General features: G+C 40.4%; 1 protein-coding gene across 2 annotated transcripts in view; it reads right to left on the bottom strand.

Annotated features, from left to right (window-relative positions):
* tpst1 (tyrosylprotein sulfotransferase 1) overlaps nt 1-15,710 on the bottom strand; it is a 42,494-nt gene extending 26,784 nt beyond the window's left edge. The window contains exon 1 of one of the 2 annotated variants that reach the window (XM_082504128.1): nt 15,478-15,710. The gene's annotated coding sequence lies outside the window, so the exon portion shown is untranslated. The remainder of the gene's footprint in view (nt 1-15,477) is intronic. The other variant, XM_082504129.1, reaches the window with a different exon arrangement.
* Between the last annotated feature and the right edge of the window lie 9,670 nt (nt 15,711-25,380).

The following is a 25,380-nucleotide window of genomic DNA, read 5'->3' as shown; positions in this document are numbered from 1 at the left end:
CTGCCGACCAGCAGGGTGAAGCAAACTAAACGAGCTCTGCCTGTTTTTTGCAACACTCTAGTGGACCTTAAAGTGTTGCAAGTCAAAGTTTGTTGAAAGAAATAACGAGTTGCTAATAACAGACTAAGAATACACAACAACAAATGTGTCCAAGCTGCATCCCAGCTTTGAATTTCTGGCGGCACATATTTCATCTGCGACATTTATCTGTCAACCTCTAATTATGATATGGGCAGCCACTCATGCTAATTCTGCAGAAAGGACAATGTGTGCATGCATTCAGTGAATACACACATCCTGCTCATACATACTGCAGTGGGCAGGCTGGCAGTTTTTGACAAGTGAAAGCTGCAGGCTGAATACAGCATATTTGCTGGAGCGTTTTCTCTGTGCTGGCAGAACAGCCACAGTCGGCCGTACTGGAAGAGGAAGATGTTAGGGTTCAGGCAATCCACAGCAGGCAGGGGCAAAGTGAATCCTCACTTTCAAACCACATATTCAGTCTTGTTAACAATACCAGTAGACTGTCTAAATAAAATGATCTTCTGTCTTTAAAGCCATTTGCATCCAAGGTATCTGGACTTTTGGCCTCGGGAACCTTTTGTCTGGAAACATCAACGTCAAACCTGTACAGGAGCTTTGAGCACTTAGGCCTCAGCTACACTCTGCTGCTGACACAGGGAGAGACAGCACTGAGTAGTCATTCCTGTTATGGTTCTTTGAAGTCTGCTTGAGGTTCATTGCTAGGTGCACATGTGCGGTTGGTGCATTGCAGAGCAGCAATGATTCATCAATTAACTGACGTTTTGTTTAATCCATGTAACCTTGAGTGTTACAGCAGAAACAGATTGAGGAGCATGCATGTGAATAAAACTACGGCAACCATAAACTCACGCGGCCCACAGCTTTCTCCACAAAGACACTGATAACACAACAGCAGCAGTGAAGATGATGCTATCATAGTTTAGCATTGAATGTGAAACGTCCAAAACACCCACACTTATACTGTAATCACCATCAAAACCTTTACTCCTGGGAAAAAGCTCATGCAGGTCCTTCATGAATCATCATGTGCAAACTCATGTGAACTTTCTGCCATTTGTTTTACACAGCAGTAAATCCATAGCACAGCTGTTCCAATGAAAGCATACGTACACAGCTGAACTGCTAACTTAGTCCGACCAGGCAGCTTGCTGAAGGCTGACAGCAGCTATTTTACTTTATATGCCAGTGTCACCTGCGATAAGCAGAGGGTGAATCTAAATGGGGGCATGGAGTCTTAATTCAAGGCTTTAGTAGATTATTTTGTAGATTTAGACGAATATAAAATATATTAAACTGCAGTAACAAATAACATGCATATAAAAAGCTCATTCTTTTTTGTGGGCCAATAAAAGCACACGTGCCAGTAAGCCACTGACCAGAGGCTGTTAGGCTGGGCACTGAATTATTATTAACACTAATTATTAATATCTACACAATCAGAACATGAAACGAAATGTTGCAACAAAGCACAGGTCAAACCTCAGATCTGCGCTCGGAGAATACTGACTGGTCTCTCTCTTCATTGCCGTCATCACATGCTCTTTTAAAGGCACACAGACACACACTCACCCATAAACTACCACTATCTTTGTGTGCATCTGCGCACATACAGATGAACACACACCTCATCCAGGAGATACAATACTGAATGCCTTTGTCTCCTAGTGCAATAAAACCTTAACTGAAGCAAAAACTCTGCATCAGAGATTTTTATCTATGTATTCATATTACGTTCACCGAAACATCCTGTGGCTGCTCCAGTTTTGTCTAACGCCAAAGAAGATTCAGGTTGCCATTAAATTTTTTGATCAATGCTCTTTAGCACCTAGCCTCATACCTGTATTAACTATTTAGTCTGTTTACATAGATTCCACCTCATATGAGCATGATGGTTAGCTGCCTATGACAGCATCAGTCCACAGCAGTGGAACAGCGGGGACTGCGACACCAGCACGGGACAGGCAGAACCCAATGCAGCCATCTCCACATTTGCATCATCATCAGTGCCATTTGGATGCATCATCGTCTGGAACACCAGACACAACATCATCATCATCTTCTTTCTCTAATTGATTAGTGGTTTCATTTCTCCCAAAGCCAACTGCAGACTGGGATGTGATGACGTTGTGGATGACGGTATTAAAACGTCTCTCGTTTCCCCGTTTATTTTGTGCCGTTGCAAAATACACCGTTTACTGCAATATTTTTTAATTGCTTTACATGACGGTTTCAAATAGTCACCATGGCAACACAGAAGAACCAGCCAAAGGAAATTGAGGAGCGTTTTTCTAAACGTGGGGTTAGCTGAGAAGCATGGACGCGGTTTGGTTATGAAATTAGTGCTGAAGCTATCGATTAATCTATCAATTATTCCATCGATTAATCTGATAAATACTTTTGTCTTATTAATGAGCAATGATAAATATTCAGAATAGAAAAAAATACGCCCCCTTCAAAATTAACTGTAAAATAAATATGAAATCTAAACTGAGGCCTTAAAAAAAAAAAAAAAAAAAAAAAAAAAAAGCATGTTTACTCTGTCTTGTTGGAAAGCTTTATGAGTCATTGTGCGCGTTTGGCTGTGTGTTTAAGTGTGCAGGTCAATGAGTGAGTTTCTGCCTGTAAGCCTATAAAGGAGCATGTGAGCATAGCAGCATACTGAAGTTTTCCCTGTGCTTTGATGCAAAGTTTGTGCTGCTGAAAACAAGACATTATGATGGAGCAGACGTTCATTAATATCAACAAGAATTCACCGCCTAACCTAAAATCCCTCTCATCAGTTTAATTTTTAGATTTTTAACACTATTTAATTAACAATGTTTGATATTATTTCCCTTTCAGTCTGAAAAATATTATGAAAACTTCAAAATAAATATGGTTTAGTGCATGCCATGCCCCCTTTAGACCCACCCCTGGTAAGTTAACAGTTAATCTGCATATTTTAACACAACTTCTGGAGACTTCCTGCAGATTTTTATCTATGTAAAGCAAACAGTGGTGGATGGAGCAGGTACAAAGTTCGCTTTCCTTCATGTCAAAGTTTGTTGGTGCTTTGATGAAGGACCGCGGTTGCGGTTTCCCAGTAAAGCTTTAAATGTTGATTACAGGAACAGTGCTGCTGATTTGGACACTAGAAACATGTTTTCTTTCACTTTACCCGAGGTCACGGTCCTGGTACCGGCTCTGCCGGGCTTTGTGGGCTTAATGTCGTCAAACCTTTTATTCACGCGCTGCTCTTAAATTCGTTTGTCTTGCAGATCTGTTTTAAGTTGCAAATGAGTTTAAGAACGTCAAGTAAAAGAAAGCTCAAAATAAACCACAGAGTCAAACGTTAGAACAGGGTTTTCCCCACAGCACGCGTACAGACTCGGAGACAATTTTGTGCAATGGTCAAAACCCCAACTCCGGGTATACGATGCCCACCCAGCCAGTCTCACTTATGTTACGAGCGTCGGGCCAAAGTTACGCTGCAACAGCAGATATGCGAACGACCCGAGCAAACGCATCCCTGTATGAGCTTAACGGTGCAGTTCATCCGAGACTGGAGACACTGCAGTAGAGCAGGGCGATATGGCCAAAAATATTTATCACGATATATATTTGAAAATTTGCGATAACGATATAACCGACGATATAATTGATGCGAGACAAAATACAACTCCACAACATTACTAGCGCAAAAAGACAACCTTCCATTTATTTTCACTTAAACAAGAAGCTGGTTTTTATGTACATTAAAGCTTTATAAAAATGTAACAGTGCAAATGCAAATTCCTCGCTGAAAGTTTAACCAAAAGGCATTTCCAGTAGAAATGGGCTGACATATCCTGAGCATAACCATGTATAATATCCACTGAAGTTAAAAAGAGGTGCTTTGCAACATTAAACTGCAGTGTGCAGTACGCATTTTTCGGACCATAAGGTGCACGGGATTATAAGGCACATTAAGCGAAACAAAGCAGTCAGATAAATCAAACTTTATTAAACTCATTCTTCTTGCTTCCTCCACTTCTGTACCATTGATTCATTAATGTTGAATTCTCTGGCAGCTGCTCTATTCCCATGTTGTTGCAGTATATCAATGACTAACCTCGTATTGTGGATGGATTATCTCAGTTGTTCTCCTGACTGAAGTTTGGTCCGTTTACAGTATCCTGCCATGCGATTGCATTTGTCTCTAACCATGAAGAACCTTCACGTTCACTTTTATAAGTGGAAAAGTGTTAGTGTTCGTCCTCCAGCTTCACTGTTTATGTTATGCTAACATAGCTGTGTCGCTAGCGATCACGTAGCACATCATTATATACCAGCTAGCCCAACTTCAGTAACCCTACAAACGTCACTGCTGTTTAGTTTCCTGTCTTCATTTATGTTGGAAGTGATAGCAGAGCTGTACGTTTGATTTTTTTCAGAAATCTCTCCGTCAGAACATGCTACATCATGCTTAGGTAACTAGCGAAACGAGCGAGCTAACTTCCGCTAGCTTCCTGCTAACTTCTAACTCCGTTAAATGTAATAACTTTTGTTTTCATGGATGCCTGGAAGTTAAACTTTATAGTTACACCTGGTAAAGCAGCAATGCTGATCGTTTTATTAAAGATGAAAGAATTTAGACAGTTTTTAACTCTGTATATTTTATATATTTTATTATTATTATTATTATTATTATTATTATTATTATTATTATTATTATTATTATTTTATTTTTTTACTATTTAATTTGTAAAAATGTGTATACACACACACACACACACACACACAGGAAAATATTTAGTATACACATCCAGAAATGCATACACTATTATATATTGTACATATATTTATTAGTTTCAGGTTGGCCATTCTTGTATTTTGCTCGTTTGTGTTGTTGTGTTTGCACATCTCTGTTGCTTGTGGGGCTCGCACACAAGAATTTCACTCGCATGTGCTGTGCCAGTGTGCCTGCACATGTGATGTGACAATAAAAGTGATTTGATTTGATTTGATGCTGCAGTGTTGTTTGACCTGAAGCATACGGAGTTTAGGACCCAGATTACTCCCAGATTTAAGAGCATCTTAGTCCGACAAATACGACAATAACAACGGCCGCTTGCATGTTCTGCAAAAAAATGTGCTTTGTCGTGTATCTGACGGACAAACACCAAACCAGTTCCACATCACTGAAGTTGCACCATTTTTACAAACCAATTCTGGTTCATCTGTTTCACTCAACAATCGGCCATGTGCGTATGAAAACAAAGGCACTGCGCATGCGCGTTTTACTCCCATTCTATCGCGATATTTCATTTTCCTATCGTTGCCTAACATTATACCGGTATTACCGTGAACGGTATAATATGGCCCAGCCCTACACTGCAGTCAAACTATTTTCCAGTCCACTGCTCTCCAGGGCTGAAGTCAGTTTCATAGTGGCATAACTGTCCGATACAAATCCTCATTCAAACAAGGTGAGGTTGTAGCTTTTCTTTTGATATCCCACTACGTTCACATGTGAAATCTTTACTTGGGGAGAAGATTGAACCCAGACTAAAGCTGACTGCTTGTGGTCAACATTTCCTCAGAGCATTACGCCAGCTCAATGCAACTAACATTGCATCATTTTCAAACTGCCAACTCTCTGAGGCGAGCAAACTGGAGGTTTACACAGAAAGAAAAAGGACATTGATAAACAACATCTTTTAAATATCAGACCAATCCCAGTAGCTTACACACACCCAAAAAACTAAATAAATACAAAATTAAAAATTATATATCAATGAGCTTGTAAAGGACCACTTCACCATCGTGTGCAAGTCATCTGGAATCTATTTAATAATTGTTACAAAATTACTTAAATTCAAAAAAAATCTACTATCAAGTTAGGGTACGAGTCAAACCGAGCAGGTGGACGTGGAAAAAGGTGATAAATAAGCTCAGCTATGAAAACAACATACATTAGGTTCATATATTCTAAAGCAGGTGACTCTGCCGACAGGTACTCATAACTACCGCACCCACACAATCTCACATCTGTGTGCTCAGTGATTCAGTGTTAAAGGTCAGGGGGAAGTCACAAAGCATCGTAGGTGGCCAACACCTTTGAAGACTGCTGCAACTGCACTTAAAGGTAAATTTCTCCTACTGATCGTCACTGGCATTTCAACATTACCAATCTGTGTAGGTTGTACTGAGATTTCTCCTTACAAAAAACTCTAAATCATCGCATTAATTCATTTGAGGTTACATAAATTTAAATTGACACTTTAAATTGACAGAGCGGCACAGAGAGAGAAGCAGCTGAAAGTTGGTTTAAACAACTGATAACAATCAGACCAGAAAAGTTTCACAAGAGCTGAAAGGAAGTAAGGGTGAGAAATGGAGAAGCGTTAAAGACGTGGAAGGTGAGAAAAACAACAAATGAGTCCTCACGGTACCGCTAATAAAACGGCTACACTGAGTGAGTTCTGAATTATTTAATGAACCAAAACTGTACACCTGACTTCTACTATGTGATGATTTATGGTCATTGTCATTATCCAGAAACAACAACATATCACTTCTGTTTAGTTTTCTGTCTTCATCTATGTTGGAAGTGATAGCAGAGCCGTACATTTTAATATTTTCAGAAATCTCTCAGTCAGAACATGCTATATCATGCTTAGCAGGAAACTAGCGAGCTAACTTCCTGCTAACTTCATCTCCGTTAAATTTAATAAATTCTGTTTTCATGGATGCCTGGATGTTAAACTTAATTGTTACACCTGGTAAAGCAGCAATGCTGATCATTTTATTAAAGATGAAAGACTTTAGACAGATTTTAACTCTCAGTGATGCTGCAGTGTTCATTTGACTTTGGGACCTGAAGCTGACGGAGTTTAGGACCCAGATTAGTCCGCGAGGCTCCTGACTACAGTAGCCGTAATGCTCTGACAATCCATCAAGCAGTGCGGCGGCGTAGCTTAGCAAAGTCGCACAAGAACATTTTTTGACATGTTTTGAGCGCCGTGTAGCACAAAATTGGTTCGAGGTAGGGCTGGGCGATATATCGAGTTTTTTAAAAATATCGATATATTTTCATACGAGATATAAGATGTGACAATATCGTTCATATCGATATAGTCTATGTTACGTTATAATTATACTTGTGGAGCCGCAGGTTTGCCTCTCTTTCGTCCACTTTTGTCTCTACGTAACGTTACTCGGCCTGGCCTCTCCTTCACTGAACACAACTCCGCCTCCCCCATAACTTCACCTGCAGGCAATAACAAGATGAAAGCGGAAAATCTCCGTTAGCGAGTTACCGTGCGTGGGGCTGGACGGCGTCAACGTGTTAGCGAGCTAACCGTGCTAACGAGCTAACCGCGCTAACGACATGCAGCCAGGAGGGGCTGCACGGCCTAAAATCCTTTCATTTTCTCAAAAATCGACAGCGCGCCTTATGTATGAATTCTGGTTGTGCTTACTGACCGCGAACCGATTTTATGTGGTACACAGCGCTCGGCAATCTGTCAAATGTTTTAATATGACTTTGCTAAGCTACGGAGCTGCACCGCTTGATGGATTGTCGGAGGATTACGGCTACCGGGGAGGAGCCTCGCGGAGTGATACGTACTGTGTGTGTATAAGGACCACAAATGGCACCTGTTCAGAGACGTGGTGCAGCTGTGAAGTCTCTTTGTTATTATGCTCAGCGTCTATTAGTTTACATTTTGACTGCACAATTGTGAGCTTTTTGTTATGCACAAAAACAACATTGTTTTCTTTTATTTATGGACCATGATTATTTAATATATGCTGATAATTTATTTTTGAGTAATTTCTTCATGTACATCTACGCTGTATGTAAATAAAAGTGCCCGTGTGACATCTGGGACACAGTGTGACTAAGAACTCTCTTTTTGTTCTTAACTTATGGCTTTAAAAGAAAAAGAAAAAGAAAAAAATCGAGATATATATCTTATATCGCCATCCAGCTAAAAAATATCGAGATATGAATTTTGGGTCATATCGCCCAGCCCTAGTTCGAGGTCAGTAAGCACAACCAGAATTCATACAAAAGGTGCACTGATGATTTTTGAGAAAATTAAAGGATTTTAAGTGCACCTTATAGTGCAGAAAATATGCTAATTTGTGATTTGGTAACCCTAGAAGCTGGGAACAACACCTACCTTTCCCTGCATGTCCCAGTGTTTTGGAACAATTCTGTTACCTGGCGTTCATGTGCATCTCCACATGACATAAAGACACCGCCCAGATTCATAAACCGCTCCGATAAGCCAACAAAAAACAAACAAACAAACAAAAAAAGTGCTTCATGAATACCACTCTGTTTAGCTTAAAGACACACTATCACACATCTTGTACATCTGCAGTCTCCCAAAGACAAAGCGAGAACTTTGTGATGATTTAGAGACGCTGCCAGCAGAAAGTATTATTTGGGTTTTCTCAAACTGTTCGTGCATGAAGCCATTACTCTGATTCTGAAGATGAAATCTAAGGATAGGTGTCCTTTGAAATGTAATGCCGTTTACACAATTAGCTCCAATTCAAAAAAGATAGTTTACATGAAACAGAAAGCAACTGTCTTTGTGGAATGGTCAAAACTCCCAAATGTATATGTTATCTAGAAACAGGTCGCTGCAATAACCAAACCTGATAAGACACTTTAGTACTGATAAATACCTAATAAGGAACATGATTCTGATAAAGTCTCTGCTCTTTTACAGCAATTCAAAGCACTATCAAATAATTAAATTCTTTTAGAAGTCGCAGATTCTCATTTTGTGTATTTCTGTGTAGTGGGACTGCCTAACCTGTCATTACTGGGGAAGGCTAATAAACAACGAAGATTTACAGTGGCATTGCTGATAACAAACTGCAGTTGATATTCAGAGCAGAGTCCTGTTACACCTCACACCGGGCTCAGATGTGTTTGCACTAAATTAATTGAGGCTCTTCTCTCCTGTTGCTGATATGTAATCCGGCTGGCAGGATATTTTTCCCATTGATTTGTTAGGGCGAGCAGCTGAGGCTAAGGCTTCTCTCAGTGGAGCAACAGTGAAACCAAACCACATGAAACACTTAATAATGATGGCATCTGCACCTCATGAAGTCCTGATGGGAGAGGTCTGTGATAACGGTGAGAAAAAGTAAGTTGGAGGCGAAAGATCCTTTCATATGTCTGTCAAGTCTGATGTTAAACGATAAGAAAAGCAGCCTTGTGAAACTTTGTTTTTCTCCCATTAAATGCTCCTTCTCTCTCACTCTCCCTGGCAGAGAAACGGGAAAAATGAACTGATGTTAACAATCTGTCAAACACTCTCAAAGCCACACACATTCAACGTGCTGCCTCTGCTACCTTCTATGGGAGCACAGCACAAATAGAAGCTAGCTGGGCTGCACCACATCTACTAATACAAGCTTGCAAGCATGTATGGAGCGGCTGTAGTTCAGGATGCAGAGCGGGTCATATGCTACTCAGGAGGTTGGTGGTTCGATCCCTAGTTGCTCCAGTCTACGTGCCAAATATCCTTGAGGTTCTGTAGCTCTGCATGCTAACAGACAATACTGTGTCCTTGTTTACAGAGTCCAACAAGGACACGGTGTCACTTAACCTACCCGTGTTTACACTGTTGAAGAGAAACAACAGTAGTGAGTTTGGTCATCAGGCTCTTACTGATAATGATTCATCCTTTCATTTCTGATCCGTGATCTGGTGCATTCCCAAACTTCCACACAACCGCATGCTCAATCACCAGGACCACAGCTTTTAACCTGCCCACAACCTCTGTAATAAATCAGATGTTCTGTACAAACCCAATGAATCTCTAGCTTAACCACATGACAGGGACCAGTGATGGGTTTCCGTTCACCCCGAGACAGGAAAGTCATGGTGGAGTTTGCCAAAAACCAAATAAGACCGTGCTAACCTCTGTATTACCTGCAGCCATTTCACAACAAAGAAACTAGGAATGAGGGTAAACAGTCTTCCTCTCCTCTTATATTTACAACCCTTGAGCTCCACTAAGCTCAAGTTCCACTGAGGAAGGGAGAGCAGTAGGTCTTTTGTTCTTAGCCAATAGATCGGCGTGCACCAAAACCACACCCCATGTCTGCTTCTGACAAACGTCAAAAAGGCAAACCGTGGAAATAACACCCAAGCAGCTCAGAGCAGAGTATCACAAAATCATCAGCTTTTTAGAACCAAACAGAAACTTTGACAGAGGACTCCCAATCAATGCTGTGTGAGGGTAATGTCACAGAAAGGCTTTGTGGGGCCTTGATGATCAACCAAGTTGAATGGCTGATCCAGCTTGTTAACTGACATATAGCACTTTTTAAATACAGTCGTCCCTCGTTTATCGCGGGAGTTACATTCTAAAAACAAACCGCGACAGGTGAAAGGCGCGAAGTAGCCAACTTTATTTATTTATTTTTTTTACAACTATTATAGATGTTTTAAGAAACTCCTCACTACACACTTTATACTCTTTTCTCAGACAGGTATGAACATTTTCACACTTTTCTCTCTTGTTAAACTCTCAAAGTTCAAACCTTCGTAGAAAAATAAGTTCAGTATCATAGAATGAAACCAAAGATCAAACCCTGTTTTCAGCTCCAGAACATGGGAATAGAGCAGCTGCCAGAGAATTCAACATTAATGAATCAATAATGAATCAATGGTACGGAAGTACAGGAAGCAAGAAGAATAAATGAGTAAAGTTTGACTTATTTGAATGTTTTCGTTTAATGTGCCTTATAATCTGGAAAATACGGTAACTTCTACCTTCCTTTGGTCCAGAAGCTTTTTGTGTGATGGTTAGCATCGTCCTCTGCCTTTTGGGAGCTACTGCAGGAGCCTTTGACGGTGCAAAATCTTTCATCGGCATTGTTGTGTTTGTTACTTACTTACAAACATACAGTACAGCACTTCAGAGTCACACTGCTAGGATCGGAGATTTGTGTAAATTTGACAAGCTGAACACACTCTGTACTGGACAGGAGACACGGCAGGAGATTGATTGGCAATGGCCTACAGCCAATCAGGACGCAGAACACAATGCGCTGTGAAAAAAAAAAATTAAAAAAAAATAGCATGCACGAAACAGCGACGCCGGGAAAGGTGAACCGCGTTATAGCGAGGGAGCACTGTGCGACTCCTACTGTGCTGTGTTCGTCCTTTCTCACACCACTGATTTCACTGCAGCAGCATTTCTTACCTTTCCATCTCATCTGCTCGATGTACACCCATCCAGTTACACTTAACAATTATGGGAAGTTGAATATAAACAAAATTAACTGTGAATTGATTGGTTGGTTCTGTTTGCTGCTACAGGCCGTCCAGCTGAAAGTAACTGACATGTCTGTGCATCTCCCATCACCTGCTGTAAGTGCATATATGTATCAAGCCTGAAACAGCTCAGCTGTTCCGTCTGTGCTTTACCACGAATACAACATTGAGCCTTATTAATGTAACTGACACTGCTGGATTGCCTCTCATTTATTGTTTAATTGCAGACCAACAGAGATGGTAAATCCCAATGAAGCTGACTTAAACATACATGTTTTTGGCTTAGAAGTGTGAAGATGCATTTTATGTCACCACAGTACGTCAGCAAAACCATCCAGTTTCCTCTATTATAATTCTGTGTCCTACATGCAATTCACACAGGAAGCATTCACACTTCACACCGCAACAATCTCACTTTAGTGAAGAAAGTAACGGCTCTGTCAGGTTTAGAACACTGCTTTCAATGCTCTCTGCAAAAGTAATGCAGTCCTCAGGTAACTGAGCTTCACCTCAGTGGAGAAACAACTCCACTCTCTAACATCATGCAGCAGTACGAAGAATGACAAGAAAGAGCAGCTGAGGGGTAAATCTGCCACTGACCTGACCTTGTGAGAATAGAACAGAATAGCCCTTTACTGTCATTGTACGGTACACGTAAATGAAATTATGGAGTCGGCAGCCACCAGCATGAATACAATTTAGAACGCAGTAGCACACAGACGTGCTGCCAGGGCCATCGGTAGAAGGAGGATGGTTCAGTTCTGATTCCTCTTGGACCATGGTATATTCTGGATAGTTGGATAATTCTTCACTGCTGATTATTTCCAGAATCTCAGATTCTTTTATTGTCATGATGCCAAAAAGCAAAACGGAATTGCATGTTGTCCCATTCAGTGCAAAACTCGACGAAAAAAAACAAGAGTTTCTAGTAAATAAATACAGTTTAAACTTTAAACAGATATGTACAAATATCTGTGTGTGCGCTTGAGTCATTAAGCTGGTCAAGCTGAACTATTTCATGTAAATGTAACTTAACTGTTTGAAAGTGTCTTTATACTTGGCAGACTTTTACACCAGATGTTCTTCCTGACAAAGAGAAATTTTATCTGCAGTCAGAAAAGCAACCTATTTTAAAATCTACTTAAAATAAACTATAATGGATTTAAAAGAGATTTTTTTTTAGATGCATACTGCAGATGCTGCTTCAGTGCTAGGAACAATTCTGTTTACATTATACATGCCTTCCTTAGCCAGTATCATTCGATGATACTCAACTCTATCTGTCCATGAAGCCAGATAACACACACCAATTAGCTACACTGCAGGAATGTCCTAAAGACAAGCCCTGGATGGCCTCTGATTTCCTGCTTGTAAGATTTCTGTATAGTTGTAGAGTCTTTACCCTACAATATAAAGTGCCTCGTGGCAACTTTTGTGACTTGGCACTATGTAAATAAAACTGAATTTAATTTAGATAAAACTGAGGTTATTGTACTTGGCACAAAAAAAATCTTGAACATGGTGTCTAGCCAGACACATACTCACCTCCAGTAACACCCAAGAATCTGAGTTGTTTTTGACCATAACAAAAATGCGGGTCTGCTTTTTTACGTTTGTGCACTCTCTAAAATTAGAAACATCCTTCGTCAGAGTGATGCAGAAAAACTTGTTACATCTAGTCTGAACTACTGTAATCGATTATTATCAGGTTTGTAAAAAGCATTCAGTTGATCCGAAATGCTGCAGCGAGAGTACTGACAGGGACTGGAGAGAGCATGTTTCTCCCTTACTGGCTTCTCGTCATTAGCACCCTGTTAAATCCACGCTCTAATTTAAGATCCTTCCTCAGATATAAAGTCTTAAATAATCAGGCCCCATCTAATCTTTAAGACCTCATAGTACCATATCATCCCAATACAGCAGTTTACTCTCAGACTGCAGGCTTATGCTTCAGCAGGAAATCTACGTTGTAACTGGAAATCCCTTTAACCCTACACCATCATCTTCCATGTAACCTGCCATACACCTCCAAAGAAATCAGGTCAAACCTGACTGCCGTGGAAGGTTACAGGTGTGGTATTAAGAGTGGTTTCCAGTGATGATTTCCAGCTAAATAATAATTCAGGCATCACTAACAGAATCTTTCAGGCTTTATTTTAAAACTAATGCCCAGGATTTTTAGCTTGGAGTCACACAAAACATCTAATTTTCTATTCATTATTAGATGAACACATTTGTCATTTGTATGCAAATTAAAATCAGACATCCCAAACTGTGGGAAGCCTGTGCATGCTTGCACTACATGTGAACTATAAAACCCACAGTGAAAAGGCCCATTGTTTTTCCATGTCACCAAGGAAACCTGAGCAGTGCGTGGGTGCTCACCAAACTTGCTGCTTCAGAGCTGGAGACTTCTCTTCAATAGATACGTTATCTGTTTTCCACCAATGTTTTTTCATTGACACTTATTTTAAAACACAAATGACTCAAGGTTAAGAAAAGCTAGGAAGAGTTCACAACTTTTAAAGCTGCTGACAGCTACAAAGGTGTTAGCCTGTCCATGACCAGAGTCCATCACAAACTGTGCTGCATCACTCGTTTCACAGTGAAGAGGATCGATGCGGGACATCTAGTGACAGGTCTCACTACTGGTGTTACCATTACAACACCTTGGATAAATATGGGCCCTCGACAAGATTGAGTTTTTGAGAGTGAGCACTACGGACTGTAAGGAATTATGGTGCTCTGCAGTTGAAATCCTGACTAAGCCCAGCAGCAACACAGCTGCTTGACTGGATGTAATAATTGTGATGCAGAGGTGGGTGTCCTTTTCAGACACGGAAATGAGAGAATAATTGAGCTGGAGTCCGACTGATCCAGCTCTGCAGCTGTGGAGGCCAACTCACTGAGTGCGGCCAGCACTGATAAAATACTCTTCAACTGGACTTCAGTCTTTAGCTGCTCTTCCCAGACCACCTGCACACAGCAGATGTGTTCCTGGCTAGCAGCACAATGAAATACTATGCCCCCCTCCCTGTTTTTTCCCTTTCAGCCTTCCAGAGCTGCTACAAAGTATTATTATTAACATTTGTAAGCCTTCAGACTACAAGTGTATCTATGAACTTTAGGTCCAGGGGATATTTCACTGAAGCGCTGGCCTGGTATGTCCTATATTACTGCTAGGCTTACATTTGCAGTAAGCAGTGCATTTGAATATGAACTTCTAATATGGGACAGAGCAGTGGAAAACAGCAACACTACTTTCTCAAAATAACGGAAAAGTAAAGTGCGATGATCCAATCAGTGCACTTAATGGAGATCACGTGTCTCTGGTCCACAGCAGGATAAAGAAATAGCCATTAAAACCACATCTTAATACACTTTTAAGCCTGACCCTATTAGCTCGGGGTGGAACATCTTTTTCCAACATTGGCTGCACTCTCAGGTCGAAACACTTACACACGTAACCTCATTAATTATCCATTAATGTTACACATAGCCTCAAAAACCAAGCTCTATTAAAACCCTGCAATTAAATGACTCTTCACCTGGCAAAGGGACACGGTTCAAGTCACCGTACGGTTCCTTTAATGTTTGGTTCTTCTAGGTAATCCGTAGAGCTTATCTGAACCACTGATGTGTATCAACCGTGAACTTTAACGAGCATAAAAGGGAAATATTGTATAGCACCGAGTACGTGCTTAGAGCAGTGCTGACCCAGGCTGGCGGGTCTTAAAATTCATGTAATGTCTTCGACATGTGTAACCTGACTGCGATGATCACGAAGGCTCGTTTTTAATACAGTTCGGCGCGACTTTCCCTCGAGGGCGGCACGCGGCGGAGTTATCTGTCAGCACGTAAGCTTGGCTACACCTATGTATTTGACAAGGGCTTAATCTGCCCGTACTCGTATCAGTCGCGGTCATTTTTCCAGCCTTGATAGCTAACACGCCGTACACCAGCAATTATGTAACCTCAGTTTAAGAAGGCGAATGTTAACGTTTGTGACGGCGACAAAACGTTCACGCCTATTCAAACCCACACCAGCAAAATAAATAAACCAATACAAATATGACTTTAACTGTCGCAGCTCGCGAGCTAATGGGAAGGAGAGAAGAGGTAGAGGGACATTACAACACCGTAACACCACCAAAAACACCTACCTAATGCTGCGGACACGGCACAAGCGGCTCGGGTTAGTCGATCACAAAACCTCCACCGAATCCGGTGTCGGTGTCCAGGCAGTCTTGCCGTCTCCTGGAGCCGGTTTACGAGTATTTTCTGTGGGTATACATGATATGTGGAGCGCGGTTCTTAGACTGATGGTAGACAGGAGGCAAGAAACGCCAGCCAGCCTGCTACAAAGCCAGGAGCTCGGCTGGTATTGAAAAAACAGTTGTGATTAGTCTAGAATTTTAACAGGGTTATGTTTCAGAGCTGCTGATTGGCTCTTGCGAAATAGGGCGGAACTACAGTAGATTTAAAAGCACAGTACAGCCAAACGGACTTTCACTGCAGCCTCAACGAGTCAGTGATAAAGTTTGTAGATATGAATATGAAGACATTTTAACCATTTTTGCAAACATTACACGGTTTTTACGAATCTAAAGTGTGGAGAAAATTCAAACTTGTAGACAAAGCTTAGGTTGCTTGTCGTAATGACTATGTACTCTCGATAAATATAGAATAATAGGTGTTTTGCATATCTGCGGTTAGCCTTGGGTGCCCTATAAATACCAAAACCGTAAAATGCATGTGAAACTGATGAGGCTGCTGTTCCGCCACTTATAATTTGATTACCCTGATCGAAAACATCCCAACTTTAAAGCACAGCTTGATGCTCAATGTTGCTGTGTCAGAATGAGCACAGGGTAAAGTGCTGAACTGCAGCTGAACCTGTTGGGAAGAATACTACTTGTCCTGCAATACCTGTGCAGCTCTTTCTATAAACATCTTGAATGCATGAGTGTGTATGATATAAGCCTACCCGTTAACCTATTTAAGATGCAAAAGGAAATAGGAAAAATAGGAAATGTAGCAAAGACCTTAGAGGTAAAAATAAATAAATAGATGGAAATAATAATCACCCATCGCAATATGGCAGACATTTGTTATTATAGCTTTCAACCAAATTAGACGTACTTTGGAGACATTCAACCGCATGGTTTCCAAAGTGTCTCAAACACATTTGATAAACAAATACCAGTGATATGGAGAGTATGGCTGTGGTATATAATAACATATCCTACAGTCACAATACTCTCCACATCATAGTTTACACTGAGACATGTGTTTTATGTTTATCTCTAAATGAAGCTGCCAGTTGTTTGAGGTGCCTCACAAGAAAAATGGAAGCGTCAAAAATGTTAGTTTTGTGACGTGTCGGTGCAGAGGATGATGGCTACTTTAAATAAATGCCTTTTCTGTACTAGTTTATAGTTTGTATGTTTACTTAATACAAGTGAGGTGGCGCTGTTCGTATCACCGTTTCATTTTTCGTGATGGCTAAAACAGAAGATGCTGCTTTGGATACATTCTTTGCTGCCTTGCATAAAGCTTCTGTCGACCGCTTATTCACAGGGTGGATGGATGTGCATTTGATTTTTTTATATCAGATGTCCTTCCTGATATGACATGTACATGTTCTACGTGCAAAAACGCATCTGTGTGCGTTTATGCAAAGTTGTGGTAATTTGTGCTTCACTATCACATCAAGCCAACTAGCTCAGCAAATATCACCAAACAGGTGAATTATTATTATGTTAGTCGTGCTAGCTAAAGATACAGTGGCTGTGTTTGGCAATGGGAAAAAATTTGAATGTACAATAATTTCACTCTCAGAGGTACAGAAAGATGTAAGGAGAGAAAAGATAAGAGAATATGTTTTAAAGACTGCTAAGAACGTGATGATTTATAAACTGGAAATTTATGTAATGTCCTAATTTTGCGTAGGGAAGATAATATCACCATGAATATTACCACAGGGGTGACATTACCTTCTGATTTGTTGTATCTGCATGGCATGATTGCATTATGGCATGTTTTGATTAGATGTTTAGAAACTACAGAGTTTGTAGCATAACTAATTTACTAATTATTCTAAAAAATAACGATTTTGTTATTACTTTGCATTTCAGTGTTTATTTTGATGATCATTCAAAGTAATTCTGTTTAAAATAAGGACACCTGGCACCACTAACTTTCATTTTAACATCCAAATACGTTGTAAAGCCAAAACTATTTCTATGTGTTTATTATAGGAACACATTCTTATCTTTCATATGGGTGAAGTAGGCGCTGTATGACATGCAGAAGACAAAAACCTCTAAGTGAACAAGGTCACAGAAAGACCGAAACTCTGGGACTAAAAGCACGTCAAGCCTGAGAGGGCAGATTAATCCTCTCACTGAGGAGATTGCTTTTGTGCTTCAGAAATATTTCTCATGGCAGTGGACGCTTTGAAGGCAATGACGGAGAAAAGATGCCCAATGATCAATGATGCCATTATTATGGATCTCTGGTTTCAGTCACAGTGAGCAGTCAGCAGAGATCAGCACTCAGCATCTCCAGCAGGGTTCAAAAGTGCATGTTAGCTGATATGAGTGGGCACAGAAAAAAACTAAGAGCAAACATTACTGGAGGTTTGACAGACAGTGCTGAAGTTTATAGTTGCAAAAACATTTTTAACCCTTTTGTGTTAACGATGAGCACATGCAAATCATTAGACACTCTCCTTCAATGACAAGGTTAATTAAAATATTAAATGTGAAAATAATTTAATAATTGCAATATTTGTTGTCCCGTGTAGCTGCAGTCAAGCAGCAACCTTCATCATATCAGACAACTGTCTATCGGATACGCCTTAAATATTTAATTATATATTGATCCATCCTAACCAAATATACGGAGCATCGGTGGACAGCCGACACCTTTCGGCCTCTGAAGAAGACACACAGACTTAATTGGAACATAGCAAGTGGTTTGATATGATATGGTTTGGCCAACACACACGTTTCCCACGAGACTCATTTACAGCAGCAGGGTAACAATGCACAGAGTGGAAAAAACTATTCGCTGCAGTCCTTTGAAATGCGAGCAGCACGCGAGGCTCGTTTCACCACTGATGAAATTCATCACATTCGAGGTGGTGTAACACATTTACACACATATGTAGTGGTAGCTCAGGGGAAAAACAGCTGCCTGCTGGCACAATGCATTCCCTGGAGACATTTACTCAGGGGCCTGTGGAGTGTGAGACCGGATGGGAGTCATGATAAAAAGAGAGGAAATGTGTCCAACAATGCCAGCCTCCTCTGGAAGGAGGTACAAAGGCCAAGGTGCTGAGGTAAGAAGCCACTTATAGAAAAATGAGCAACATTGGCTATATTGTCAGCTAAACAAAAGTACAATATGGAGAAAGTAAGATCTCTGGTCTACCGTAAAAACTGAATTTTGTCAGTGAATAATAAAAGCCACTTTTAAAAAAGTATAAATCTAATTTCATTCTGAATATCTTTAATGAGAAGTTCATGATACAAGTCATAACCTTTAGAAAACAATGCTCACAGACACACACGACCAAATCCTCTGGCCAGAGGATCTGATCCTTCCATTTTATTAGAGCAAAACCAGGTCTGTTTAAATCCTCCACTCTGTCACTGAGGATGTCAGTGTCCTCTCCAGGTCGAGGGTATCAGTCGCTGTTCTTATCTCTAATGACTGACGCATCTTTTTACTTCCAGCAAAGAAGAATACCTTCTTTTTTTCATACAGCTGGCCAAAGGACGGGAGGTGACGTTGTTTATTCTGCAGATGCTGTGCGTTTCCTGAGACGCCCAAAGGCTCTGGTTATATTTGAACTTTAAAAACCTGTAAAACTGTCCTGACGTTTGGAGCTAGTGGCATAACAGCAGAGCAGACCTGCCTCGATATGTCTGGAAAAATTCTGGTCAACTTGCCCTCGTTGTAATGCAGCCTGTGCAAACGTTTTAACTCTATTAAAGAGTTACTAACATTTACCAAACCAGTATCAACCCAATTCAACCCCTTTATTCCAGGTCAGTCACTATTTCCATTCCTGTCCCTGTCCTATCATGTTTAGCTTTCTAATTTCCTGTTTTGTTTAATAAACAGACTGTATTACACGTCTTTCTGCACTGCAGTCTCTCAAAAACAGGACTAACCTGTTCTTAAGACAGAGATAGAAATAAGTCTGTACAAAGTGTCTGACCTGCAGATGTCTGAAAAAATCTGTCCTGTGCTTTTACTGAAGCTGCTGAAATCATGCAAATCCACCCTGGATGCATACATCACCAACACTGCAGAGCTCTAACACATCATCCATCACTGAGGGGTTAAAGATAGATTGGTTGATATTGGTAGTGTGAAACATAGAATGCTGAACTTGAACAGTTTAATTGTTTGCCTCAGATTTAAAAAGTAGAATTGATAACCAGATTGTAGTATAATTTAAAACTATTAAAAATTATAATAAAAAAAGAATTAATTTGAATGGGAAACATGTATATTTTACCTATATAAATATTTGCTGCTTAATATTAGCACATTCACCCTTCACTTGTATTATGTTTGCAAAGTTGTTCTTTTTATTTCTATGAGACTTATAATTCATTAAAGAATTATGGGGTCTTTTTAAATAAATGCATTAATAACGTAAAACATGTGAGTGAGATATATAAATGGGTAAATTGTGAAAAAGACACAGCCGTTGAGCGAGACGATCATTTTCACTACTTTCACATTTAAACACACAATAAAGATTCTTCTCCAGAACTCTGGTCTGAACTCAGGTCTCAGTCTCGTCCTACATAGCTGCACATTTGCTTCATACTTATATTTCTTTGCAATCTCAATTCCCAAATATATAATTTTATCCATATTTCATTTCAATGGCTCACTAAGCCAAACAAGCATCAGCTCACTTTTACACCACGTAACTCCAAAAAGCTCATCTCCAATAGGACGAGAACAGATGTCTGTGGGTTTGCTATAAATATCAAAATATCATCCACACAATATTTTATTTGTAGTATGTAGAACTATTTTTGCAAAGAGCTGTATGAATGACTATTATATATTTACTTTTCCATCCATCAGTTTCTCTTTCCCCTTTACATTTTATCTAAAAAAACAAACAAAAAAAAACCCCACAGATGTTGGCCTGATTCAGCAAGACTAGAAGATGTGAGGACATCATTTTTCCTAAATTCACTCCAGTAAAATGACAACAAAAAAGTGAACAATCATAGCATATAATATTTAAAAAGCGTTTGCTGAGAGAGTGGAGTGTGTTTTTGGACCTTTTCCCCTTCCCCTCTGGAACCCTGGACCCTTCTCCCTGACACTTTGTATATATCATCACCTGGTGCACTCACTGTAAATAAACGCACTGCCAACTTTTGCAAAGGTTTCCTGGTCTGCGCCCGAGTCTGTCTACAAAACCGTGTCAGTAATGAAACGGCTTTTTGATTTCTAGGCCTGCAGCTTTTTTGGATGCAGTCTTTGAGCCAAGCTATGGTCATATCTCTGCACTGGACACACAGAGATGAACCAGATATAGTTCTTATAATATTTGCTCAGTTAAATCATTTTCGCAAAATGTTTGACCGTCAGGTTCCAGTATTGTAATAAAAATACATTGTACTGACAAAAGTATTCACTCCTCTGCCTACATGCACATGAACTTGGGTTGCATCCCATTCTTAATCTGCAGAGTTTAATAGGATGTCGGCCCATCCTTTGCTTTCACTGGAACTAACAGGTTGTGCTCAACTTCTGAACAACACCCCCACACTATAATCCCCCCTCCACCAAACTTTACACTTGGCACAGTGCAGCCAGACAAGTACTGTTCTCCTGGTAACCGCCCGACATAGACACATCCATCGGATTGGTGTGGGGAGGAAGCGTGGTTCTTCCCTCCAGGGAACACGTTTCACTGCTCTAGAATCCAGCGGCGGTGTGCTTTACACCACTGCATCCGATGCTTTGCATTCCACTCTGAGATGTAAGGCTTGGAAGCAGCTGTTCAGCCTTGGAAACGCATTTCACGAAGGTCTCTGCGCCTGTTCTTGAGCTAATTTGAAGGCCACATGAAGTTTGGAGGTCTGACTCTTTGCACACTACACAGCTCAGCATACACTGACGATGCTCTGTCAATTTATGCGCCTACCACTTTGTGGCTGAGTTGCTGTCTTTCTCATTCACTTTAAAGTCAAAGTAAACTTTGATTTCCAGTTTGTTATAACTCTACTAAGAATTGACTGTGGAATATTTAGCAGTGAAGAAACTGCATGACTGGACTTGTTGCACACTTGGCGTCCTGTCATGCAACTATGCTGGAATTCACTGAATTCCCGAGGGTGAACTATTCCTTCAGAAATGTTTGCAGCAGTAGTCTGCATGTCTGCATGTTCATTTTATACACCTATGGCCATGGAAATGCTTGGAACACCTGAATTCAATGACTTAGATGAGTTTTGTTGTTTGTATGTTGTTGGCTGACTGATTCTGATGGACAGTTTCAGGAAAGTTTTCCACAGGATTGCAGTATACCCTCGCTATTCCATAGGAATAATGGGTGGGTCATTTCTACAGCAGAAAGTAGAAACCAGGTGCTGCTAATCAAATTCCACCAGTCATCAGCAAGTGTGACCACCTCTATAAAAAGAGGAGTTTTGGCAGTCTGGAGCATTCAGGTGTGTATTCATACAATGACTCAAGAATTTCTTCTTTTGAATTCTTGTGAAAGTTTTATTTTTCACAAGATGTTCCAATGCGCATACACCCAGTCACTGGGTGAATAAACTTTACTACAGTGACTATTCCCACATTGACACTTTACAGTATACAGTATGTACAGCACAGAATACCTATTTTAAATCATTAGGCTTAAAGTTATTATGTATACATGTACACACAAGAACGATATGCAAACACAGAAAAACATATGCAAACACTTGTTCAGTGAAACCATACCGTTGTGGTCCTGCAGCGTATTAATGCTTCAATGTTAAATATGATCTGTCTGTTTCTATTACGCAGGCCTTTACTTAAAAAGCTATCGTCTGACCCAGCTGTCTCGGCTAATTATAGAGTCATCTCCAGCCTTAAAATTGCATCTAAAAAGTTCCTAAAAGAGCAGTTGTAAAAGTTATGAGAAGCTGTCCTTCAAGTAGAAGGTCGGTAGTTACTCCGGCCTCTGCCTTTAGGCTGTAGCATATAGTGGGCCTGCCCTGCACAGAGGCAAAATATCCCTTTTGTGAGGGGGACACTAGGTTGTTTTATCCCTTCATTTTCATTGATCATTGTCCAAATAAAGGACCAAGAATCTGTGTGTTAAAATGGTTTATTTGGAGAGTTTTGATTCAGAACTCATTACTGTACAGAAACATTGTTAGTGGTGGTTACAAACAATATACTAATAGTAATAATAATAATCTGCCAGAGGTTTCTTTAAATTAAAAGGGAGATTTTCCTTGTCACTGTTGCCAAGTACTTGCTAAAAGAGGGTCGCCTGACTGTCGGGGTTTTCTGTGTACTGCTGTAGCATCATTACATTTACATTACAGTGTAAAGCAGCGGCCCCCAACCCCCGGGCCACAGCCCGGTACCAGTCTGTGAGTCGTTTGGTACTGGGCCGCGAGAGTTGAGGCTCGGGCGTGAAATTGATGGTTTTCACGTTGTTGTTTTTTTTTCGTTAACTCGGTTTCCCTCGGTCTTTTCCTGTGTTGTAGTTGTGTGTCTTATTTTTAAAAGAAATATTTAACAAGGGTTACCATAGCCAATACCATATCTCATGATCAGTGTTGGGTAAGTTACTTTAAAATAGTAACTTAGTTACATTACTAGTTACTTCTCTCAAAAGTAACTCAGTTACTTCAAGTTACTCGTTACTTTCAGAGTAACTAGTTACTAGGGAAAGTAACTTTGGTTTTACTCAGAATTCTCTTGTTAATGTGTTTCTTCCATAACTTTGCAGTCTTCTAGCTTGCTTACTTGCCACAGTGCACTGTGCCACCGACCAATAGAAAGGAAAAGATAATGTGCACATTTCCACGAGAGAAATCCCACGCCTGGACCGTCATTGACTGCTGCCATGATTCTAGCCTACGTCACAGCGTCATGCGCGCCTTTTACATCCAACAGAAAAACTGCAGTCGTGTTGCTTTGATTGTACTCAGAACTTGGAAATTCTGCCTTCTGAATAGGAAGATGTAGGTAACACCAGACTGCAGATGAGCTGCATACAGGGCTGGACTGGGACAGAAAATTGGCCCGGACATTTTGACTAGAGACCGGCCCACCATTATAGGAAAAATCATAAAGCCTTTGAATGAAAACAAACGCTGTTGTGACAGTGATGTACACTGTTCGGATGGTATATATGCATCAATCTATCAATCGTTTGTTGTAAGATTCAGATAATTATTTTTTAAAAGCGAGACATTTTAAATGAGAATAAGAAAGAAAAGTATTTCTTTGTGCCCCCCTCTCCCTGTTAATGCCCTACCTGCCCCCCTGGCAACACTTTGCTAGACCCGCCCCTGCACAGTTACCAGCTGTCAGCTACTTAGAAAAGGATCCTGGTGTTATTTGTCTCTCAGAAACAGTTCATAACTTCCCTCATGTCACCTAAAAGGTAAACCTGTTTCTCCATCAGCTGTTCAGCTCTGATGATTCAGTAAGGACATCTCCTGGTTTCATCTTCATGTTTCCCTCTCACCAGATAACCAAACCGACATCATGACCAGCAGCTTTACAGCTGTGGCTCCAGCAAACATCAGCTGATACTAGAAATTAATATTAAATAAATTCTAACAACAGCTGATCAAGCTTAAATGTGCTGCTGTTGTTTAGCGCGACATCCGCTGATTTCCTCTTTCGGCGCAAAGTGAGCGATAAACAAACAAGAGAGCCCATCAGCTGATCACTGATCAGTTTCATGATTGAAGTAGAAACGGGAGAGGGAGGGGGGAGAATGAAAGAAGAGGCAGCTGTGCAGCAAAGACAGAATAACTCCAGCTTTGTGCCTTTTCCATTGTAGCTGAATTACGGGACAAACTGTTCCTTTTCACCTCAATAAGAAACGCGTAATATTTCTCTGAATACCAGACGGGACGGTTGGCAACTCTAATAACTTATGAACAAAATAAAGTTCAACATCATTAACATCATAGCACCACCCAGCTGTATAGAAACTCCGTCATGCTAGCTAGTAGCAGTACGGAAAAAGTCAGAATAACGAAAATAAACTCCACCTAAACTTGGTTTATATCTGACCCAGAGAGACTGCAGGTCATAACTTCTTACCTGAAGTTCAGTTCACACTTGGACCGGCGGCCGCCTCGGGTCTCTTTTCCTTCTGCGTCCCCTTTCTCTCATCCACCTGCTGCCTCCACCACTTGCTAATGTTATTGAATCTGTGGAAGCTCCGCGATAGCCACCACACGAAGTAACGAGTAACGACCCTATCTAAATCCCAGTAACGAGTAACGCGTTCCTGATTTTGGCATAATAACTAGTTATCGTGCTCGTTACCACAATAATAACGTAGTTACTGTAAAATAATGTTAGTTCCAACACTGCTCATGATTATGTATACTGTTGTTCCACAGTATACATTACGTTTTAATATTATTGCATCTGGGAAATCCATCTAATTCTTTATGCCCATCTATCCAGTTAACCTGAATGGTAAATGGACTGGTTCTTATATAGCGCTTTTCTACTCTGAGCACTCAAAGCACCCGATCACACAAGCACTTTTTTTGCTTGTAATGACGTAATGAGCTCACCTGTTTGCAATCAGTTCTTCTCCTGCTAGTACTTAAGGCAAGGCAAGTTTATTTATTTGATTTGATTTTGATTTTGATTTTATTGATTAGCATTCAAATTCAAATCTCAGTGAAAACAGTGGAAAAAAAACAAACAAACAGTGAAAACAGAACAAAAATCTACCATAAAGAAAGAAAGCATGAGACAAGGCTAATCAAAAAGTATTGGCTGAAGCATTTGCTTATTACGCCAACCCTTTTCACAAAATA

This window comes from Aulonocara stuartgranti (assembly GCF_965226115.1).
Source record: "Aulonocara stuartgranti genome assembly, chromosome: 14".
Lineage (NCBI taxonomy): Eukaryota > Metazoa > Chordata > Actinopteri > Cichliformes > Cichlidae > Aulonocara > Aulonocara stuartgranti.
This window is presented reverse-complemented; position numbering and strand designations above follow the sequence as displayed.